Source organism: Ambystoma mexicanum, chromosome 4q, assembly GCF_040938575.1.
Source record: "Ambystoma mexicanum isolate Mex_15411 chromosome 4q, UKY_AmexF1_1, whole genome shotgun sequence".
Lineage (NCBI taxonomy): Eukaryota > Metazoa > Chordata > Amphibia > Caudata > Ambystomatidae > Ambystoma > Ambystoma mexicanum.
Genome location: NC_090928.1, coordinates 1,320,756,419 through 1,320,765,020, shown reverse-complemented (window position 1 = coordinate 1,320,765,020; position 8,602 = coordinate 1,320,756,419). Strand labels below are relative to the sequence as shown.

Sequence of the window (8,602 nt, the reverse complement as noted above, 5' to 3'; positions counted from 1 at the left end):
CCCCTCTCCTAGGGCTGCATCCTGCGCCCCTCTCCTGGGGGTCTCCCGTGCCCCCCTCCTGGGGGTCTCCTCGCGCCCCTCTCCTAGGGCTGCATCCTGCGCCCCTCTCCTGGGGGTCTCCCCGTGCCCCCCTCCTGGGGGTCTCCCCGCGCCCCTCTCCTAGGGCTGCATCCTGCGCCCCGCTCCTAGGGGGTCTCCCCGCGCCCCTCTCCTAGGGCTGCATCCTGCGCCCCTCTCCTGGGGGTCACCCTGCGCCCCTCTCCTGGGGGTCAACCTGTGCCCCTCTCCTGGGGGTCTCCCCGCATCCATCTCCTGGGGGTTTCCCCGCGCCCCTCTGCTGGGGGTCTCCCCGCGCCCCTCTCCTAGGGCTGCATCCTGCGCCCCTCTCCTGGGGGTCTCCCCGAGCCCCCCTCCTGGGGGTCTCCCCGCGCCCCTCTCCTAGGGCTGCATCCTGCGCCCCTCTCCTGGGGGTCTCCCCGCGCCCCTCTCCTAGGGCTGCATCCTGCGCCCCGCTCCTAGGGGGTCTCCCCGCGCCCCTCTCCTAGGGCTGCATCCTGCGCCCCTCTCCTGGGGGTCTCCCGTGCCCCCCTCCTGGGGGTCTCCCCGCGCCCCTCTCCTAGGGCTGCATCCTGCGCCACTCTCCTGGGGGTCTACCTGCGCCACTCTCCTTGGGGTCTGTCTCCCTGCGCCCCTCCCCGGGTCTCCCCGCCCCCCATTCCTGGGTGGGGCACCCTTGGTGTGGGCCTGCAGGCAGGTGCAGGCCCGTCACGCCCCGTCGATCAGGGAGTGGCCGCCACGGGAAGGCGCAACACCATCTGGGGTGACGCTGCTGGGGACAGACTGCCCAGAGAAGGGACCCCGAGCACGGACCCCGCACAGACTGCACGCACAGGGGCCCTAGAGCGCACACGCATAGGGGGGCTAGAGCGCACACGCACAGGGGCCCTGGAACGCACACGGAGGTGGGCCCTAGAGCGCACTGTCCAGAGAAGGGACCCCGAGCTCGGACCCCGCATAGACTGGCCTGAGAGCGGAAAGGGATCCGCAGGCGGACGGTCTGGAGAGGGTCCGGAGAGGGTCCGGAGACCCGACTGTCCGGAGGAGTCGTTTGACAGACCAGGTAACCGAACCCTGCTTCTATTAACACAACTCATGAATAATGACATTTAATGTTACATATTGTCTATAGACATGTCATGTGTGATATATTTATGAATTGTGCACGAAATGGAATTCGGGGGGTTAATCGCTGTCAAAATAGAAAGAAAACACAACAGTAGGACCTTCCACGGGGTGAATTAGCGCTGCGAAGCCGTAGACAGGGCGATGCCCACCCACCACCTGCAAATGCCCACCCGGCTGCGCTGTACAGATGCCCATGTCACTGGGGAGCGGGGAGGGGGTTAACTAAATTGGCTTCAGGCCCCACCTGTAAGACAATCCTGGTTCCGCCTCCCTCGCGTGGCGCCATGAACCTGCACCCGTGTCTGCCGCTCCTCTGTGCCTCGGTGCCTCTCACTACACCTCGCCTCAGGTATTCTTCAAACTCTTGCTTGTCCCTGTGGTAGCCCGATCACGTTTAAGGGTTTATGCATTGTGCACTTTCAGGCTTTATGCACTGTGCAGTTTGAGGCTTTATGCACGGCGCAGTTTAAGGCTGTATGCACTCTGCACTTTCAGGCTTTATGCACTGTGCAGTTTAAGGCTGTATGCACTGTGCACTTTCAGGCTTTATGCACTGCGCAGTTTAAGGCTGTATGCACTGTGCATTTTCAGGCTTTATGCACTGTGCAGTTTAAGGCTACATGCACTGTGCACTTTCAGGCTTTGTGCACTGTGCAGGTTAAGGCTTTATGCACTGTGCAGTTTAAAGCGTTTTGCACTGCGCAGTTTGAGGCTTTATGCACTGTGCAGTTTGAGGCTTTATGCACTGTGCAGTTTAAGGCTTGATACACTGTGCACTTTCAGACTTTATGCACTGTGCAGTTTAATGCTGCATGCAGTGTGCACTTTCAGGCTTTATGCACTGTGCAGTTTGAGGCTTTATGCACCGCGCAGTTTAAGGCTGTATGCACTCTGCATTTTCAGGCTTTATGCACTGTGCAGTTTAAGGCTGTATGCACTGTGCACTTTCAGGCTTTATGCACTGCGCAGTTTAAGGCTGTATGCACTGTGCATTTTCAGGCTTTATGCACTGTGCAGTTTAAGGCTACATGTACTGTGCACTTTCAGGCTTTATGCACTGTGCAGGTTAAGGCGTTATGCACTGTGCAGTTTAAAGCGTTTTGCACTGCGCAGTTTGAGGCTTTATGCACTGTGCAGTTTGAGGCTTTATGCACTGTGCAGTTTAAGGCTTGATGCACTGTGCACTTTCAGGCTTTATGCACTGTGCAGTTAAAGGATGTATGGACTGTGCACTTTCAGGCTTTATGCACTGTGCAGTTTAATGCTGCATGCAATGTGCACTTTCAGGCTTTATGCACTGTGCAGTTTAAGGCTGCATGCACTGTGCACGTTAAGGCTTTATGCACTGTGCAGTTTAAGGCTTTATGCACTGTGCACTTTCAGGCTTTGTGCACTGTAGAGTTTAAGGATGTATGCACTGAGCACTTTCAGGCTTTATGCACTGTGCAGTTTAAGGCTGCATGCACTGTGCACGTTAAGGCTTTATGCACTGTGCAGTTTAAGGCTTTATGCACTGTGCACTTTCAGGCTTTGTGCACTGTAGAGTTTAAGGATGTATGCACTGAGCACTTTCAGGCTTTATGCACTGTGCAGTTTAAGGCTGCATGCAATGTGCAGTTTCAGGCTTTATGCACTGTGCAGTTTAAGGTTGCATGCACTGTGCACTTTCAGGCTTTATGCACTGTGCAGTTTAAGGCTTTCTGCACTGTGCAATTTAAAGCATTATGCACTGCGCAGTTTGAGGCTTTATGCACTGTGCAGTTTGAGGCTTTATGCACTTTGCAGTTTAAGGCTTGATGCACTGTGCAGTTTAAGCCGTTATGCACTGTGCAGTTTGAGGCTTTATGCACTGCAGTTTAAGGCTTGATGCACTGTGCAGTTTGAGGCTTTATGCACTGTGCAGTTTAAGGCTTTATGCACTGTGCACTTTGAGGCTTTATGCACTGTGCACTTTGAGGCTTTATGTACTGTGCAGTTAGAGGCTTTATGCACTGTGCACTTTCAGGCTTTATGCACTGTGCACTTTGAGGCTTTATGCACTGTGAACCTTAAGGCTTTATGCACTGTGCACTTTCAGGCTTGATGCACTGAGCAGTTTGAGGCTTTATGCACTGTGCAGTTTAAGGCTTTATGCACTGTGCACTTTGAGGCTTTATGCACTGTGCACTTTGAGGCTTTATGTACTGTGCAGTTAGAGACTTTATGCACTGTGCACTTTCAGGCTTTATGCACTGTGCACTTTGAGGCTTTATGCACTGTGAACTTTAAGGCTTTATGCACTGTGCACTTTCAGGCTTGATGCACTGAGCAGTTTAAGGCATTAGGCACTGTGCACTTTGAGGCTTTATGCACTGTGCACTTTGAGGCTTTATGCACTGTCCACTTTCAGGCTTTATGCACTGTGCAGTTTAAGGGGTTATGCACTGTGCACTTTCAGGCTTGATGCACTGAGCAGTTTAAGGCATTATGCACTGTGCACTTTGAGGCTTTATGCACTGTGCACTTTGAGGCTTTATGCACTGTCCACTTTCAGGCTGTATGCACTGTGCAGTTTAAGGGGTTATGCACTGTGCAGTTTGAGGCTTTATGCAATGTGCAGTTTGAGGCTTTATGCACTGTGCACTTTCAGGCTTTATGCACTGTGCAGTTTGAGGCTTTATGCACTGTGCAGTGTAAGGCTTGATGCACTGTGCAGTTTAAGCCGTTATGCACTGTGCAGTTTGAGGCTTTATGCACTGTGCAGTTTAAAGCGTTATGCACTGCACAGTTTAAGACTGTATGCACTGTGCAGTTTAAGGCGTTATGCACTGTGCATTTTGAGGCTTTATGCACTTCAGTTTGAGGCTTTATGCATTGTGAAGTTTGAGGCTTTATGCACTGTGCAGCTTAAGGCATTATGCACTGTGCACTTTCAGGCTTTATGCACTGTGCAATTTGAGGGTTTATGCACTGTGCAATTTAAGGCTTGATGCACTGTGCAGTTTAAGGCTTTATGCACTGTGCAGTTTAAAGCGTTATGCACTGCACAGTTTGAGGCTTTATGCACTGTGTAGTTTGAGGCTTTCTGCACTGTACAGTTTAAGGCTTGATGCACTGTGCACTTTCAGGCTTTATGCACTGTGCACTTTCAGGCTTTGTGCACTGTGCAGTTTAAGGCTGCATGCACTGTGCACTTTCAGGCTTTATGCACTGTGCAGTTTAAGGCTTTATAAACTGTGCACTTTCAGGCTTTATGCACTGTGCCGTTTAAGGCTTTATGCACTGCGCAATTCAAAGCAATATGCACTGTGCAGTTTGAGGCTTTATGCACTGTGCAGTTTGAGGCTTGATGCACTGTGCAGTTTAAGGCGTTATGCACTGTGCACTTTCAGGCTTTATGCAATGTGCACTTTGAGGCTTTATGCACTGTGCAGTTCGAGGCTTTATGCACTTTCCACTTTCAGGCTTTATGCACTATGCAGTTTGAGGCTTTATGCACTGTGCAATTTAAGGCTTTATGCACTGTGCACTTTCAGGCTTTATGCACTGTGCACTTTCAGGCTTTATGCACTGTGCACTTTGAGGCTTTATGCACTGTGCAGTTTAAGGCGTTATGCACTGTGCAGTTTGAGGCTTTATGCACTGTGCACTTTCAGGCTTTATGCACTGTGCAGTTTGAGGCTTTATGCACTGTGCAGTGTAAGGCTTGATGCACTGTGCAGTTTGAGGCTTTATGCACTGTGCAGTTTGAGGCTTTATGCACTGTGCACTTTCAAGCTTTATGCACTGTGCAGTTTAAGGCGTTATGCACTGTGCACTTTGAGGCTTTATGTACTGTGCATTTTGAGGCTTTATGCACTTTGCACTTCCAGGCTTTATGCACTGTGCACTTTCAGGCTTTATGCACTGTGCAGTGTAAGGCTTGATGCACTGTGCAGCTTAAGCCGTTATGCACTGTGCAGTTTAAGGCTTTATGCACTGTGCAGTTTAAAGCATTATGCAGGGCACAGTTTAAGACTTTATGCATTGTGCAGTTTAAGGCGTTATGCACTGTGCACTTTGAGGCTTTATGCACTGCAGTTTGAGGCTTTATGCACTGTGCAGTTTGAGGCTTTATTCACTGTGCACCTTGAGGCTTTATGCACTGTGCAATTTAAGGCTTGATGCACTGTGCAGTTTAAAGCGTTATGCACTGCGCAGTTTGAAGCTTTATGCACTGTGCAGTTTGAGGCTTTATGCACTGTGCAGTTTAAGGCTTGATGCACTGTGCTGTTTAAGGCGTTATGCACTGTGCAGTTTAAGGCTGCATGCACTGTGCACTTTCAGGCTTTATGAACTGTGCAGTTTAAGGCTATATGCACTGTGCAGTTTGAGACTTTATGCACTGTGCAGTTTAAGGCTTGATGCACTGTGTAGTTTGAGGCTTTATGCACTGTGCAGTTTGAGGCTTTATGCACTGTGCACTTTGAGGCTTTATGCACTGTGCCGTTTAAGTCGTTATGCACTGTGCACTTTGAGGCTTTATGCACTGTGCAGTTTTAGTCTTTATGCACTGTGTACTTTCAGGCTTTATGCACTGTGCACTTTCAGGCTGTATGCACTGTGCACTTTCAGGCTTTATGCACTGTGCAGTTTGAGGCTTTGTACACTGTGCAGTGTAAGGCTTGATGCACTATGCAGTTTAAGCCGTTATGCACTGTCCAGTTTGAGGCTTTATGCACTGTGCAGTTTCAAGCTTTATGCACTGCACAGTTCAAGACTTTATGCACTGTGCAGTTTAAGGCGTTATGCACTGCGCACTTTGAGGCTTTATGCACTTCAGTTCGAGGCTTTATGCATTGTGCAGTTCGAGGCTTTATGCACTGTGCAGATTAAGGCGTTATGCACTGTGCACTTTCAGGCTTTATGCACTGTGCACTTTGAGGGTTTATGCACTGTGCAATGTAAGGCTTGATGCACTGTGCACTTTGAGGCTGTATGCACTGTGCAATTTAAGGCTTTATGCACTGTGCAGTTTAAGGCTTTATGCACTGTCCACTTTCAGGCTTTATGCACTGTGCAGTTTAAGGGGTTATGCACTGTGCACTTTGAGGCTTTATGCACTGTGCAGTTTGAGGCTGTATGCACTGTGCACTTTCAGGCTTTATGCACTGTGCAGTTTGAGGCTTTATGCACTGTGCAGTGTAAGGCTTGATGCACTGTGCAGTTTAAAGCGTTATGCACTGCACAGTTTAAAACTTTATGCACTGTGCAGTTTAAGGCGTTATGCACTATGCACTTTGAGGCTTTATGCACTTCAGTTTGAGGCTTTATGCACTGTGAAGTTTGAGGCTTTATGCACTGTGCAGCTTAAGGCGTTATGCACTGTGCACTTTCAGGCTTTATGCACTGTGCACTTTAAGGCTTTATGCACTGTGCACTTTGAGGTTTTATGCGCTGTGCAATTTAAGGCTTGATGCACTGTGCAGTTTAAGGCTTTATTCACTGTGCAGTTTAAAGCGTTATGCACTGCGCAGTTTGAGGCCTTCTGCACTGCACAGTTTAAGGCTTGATGCACTGTGCACTTTCAGGCTTTATGCACTGTGCAGTTTAAGGCTGTATGCACTGTGCACTTTCAGGCTTTTTGCACTGTGCAGTTTAAGGCTGATTGTACTGTGCACTTTCAGGCTTTATGCACTGTGCACTTTCAGGCTTTATGCACTGTGCACTTCCAGGCTTCATTCACTGTGCACCTTGAGGCTTTACGCACGGTGCAGTTTGAGGCTTTATGCACTGTGCACTTTCAGGCTTCATGCACTGTGCAGTTTAAGGCGTTATGCACTGTGCACTTTGAGGCTTTATGCACTGTGCAGTTTGAGGCTTTATGCACTGTGCATTGTAAGGCTTGATGCACTGTGCAATTTAAGCCGTTATACACTGTGCAGTTTGAGGCTTTATGCACTGTGCGGTTTAAGGCGTTATGTACTATGCACTTTGAGGCTGTAAGCACTGTGCAGTTTGAGGCTTTATGCACTGTGCACTTTCAGGCTTTATGCACTGTGCACTTTCAGGCGTTATGCACTGTGCAGTTTGTGGCTTTATGCACTGTGCACTTTCAGGCTTTATGCACTGTGCAGTTTAAGGATTTATGCACTGTGCACTTTCAGGCTTTATGCACTGTGCCGTTTAAGGCTTTATGCACTGCGCAATTTAAAGCAATATGCACTGCGCAGTTTGAGGCTTTATGCACTGTGCAGTTTGAGGCTTGATGCACTGTGCAGTTTAAGGCGTTATGCACTGTGCACTTTCAGGCTTTATGCACTGTGCACTTTGAGGCTTTATGCAATGTGCAGTTTGAGGCTTTATGCACTGTCCACTTTCAGGCTTTATGCACTGTGCACTTTGAGGCTTTATGCACTGTGCAATTTAAGGCTTTATGCACTGTGCACTTTCAGGCTTTATGCACTGTGCAGTTTAAGGCGTTATGCACTGTGCACTTTGAAGCTTTATGCACTGTGCACTTTCAGGCTTTATGCACTGTGCAGTTTAAGGCGTTATGCACTGTGCACTTTGAGGCTTTATGCACTGTGTAGTTTGAGACTTTATGCACTGTGCACTTTCAGGCTTTATGCACTGTGCAGTGTAAGGCTTGATGCACTATGCAGTTTAAGCCGTTATGCACTGTGCAGTTTGAGGCTTTATGCACTGTGCAGTTTAAAGCGTTATGCACTGTGCAGTTTGAGGCTTTATGCACTGTGCACTTTCAGGCTTTATGCACTGTGCAGTTTAAGGTGTTATGCACTGTGCACTTTGAGGCTTTATGCACTTTGCAGCTTGAGGCTTTATGCACTGTCCCCTTTCAAGCTTTATGCACTTTGCAGGAGGCTTTATGAAATGTGCACTGTAAGGCTTGATGAACTGTGCAGTTTAAGCCGTTATGCACTGTGCAGTTTGAGGCTTTATGCACTGTGCAGTTTAAAGCGTTATGCAGGTCACAGTTTAAGACTTTATGCATTGTGCAGTTTAAGGCTTTATGCACTGTGCAGTTTGAGGCTTTATGCACTGTGCAGTGTAAGGCTTGATGCACTGTGCAGTTTAAGCCGTTATGCACTGTGCAATTTGAGGCTTTATGCACTGTGCAGTTTAAAGCGTTATGCAGGGCAATGTTTAAGACTTTATGCATTGTGCAGTTTAAGGCATTATGCACTGTACACTTTGAGGCTTTATGCACTGCAGTTTGAGGCTTTATGCACTGTGCAGTTTGAGGCTTTATGCATTGTGCAGTGTAAGGCTTGATGCACTGTGCAGTTTAAGCCGTTATGCACTGTGCACTTAGAGGCTTTATGCACTGCAGTTTGAGGCTTTATGCACTGTGCAGTTTGAGGCTTTATGCATTGTGCAATTTAAGGTGTTATGCACTGTGCACTTTCAGGCATTATGCACTGTGCACTTTGAGGCT

General features: G+C 48.7%; 1 protein-coding gene across 1 annotated transcript in view; it reads left to right on the top strand.

The window, feature by feature from the left end:
* The first annotated feature begins 570 nt into the window (after window positions 1–570).
* Window positions 571–8,602, top strand: part of LOC138468444 (NXPE family member 1-like) — a 515,510-nt gene continuing 507,478 nt past the window's right edge. The window contains exon 1 of the mRNA XM_069608996.1: window positions 571–1,120. The gene's annotated coding sequence lies outside the window, so the exon portion shown is untranslated. The remainder of the gene's footprint in view (window positions 1,121–8,602) is intronic.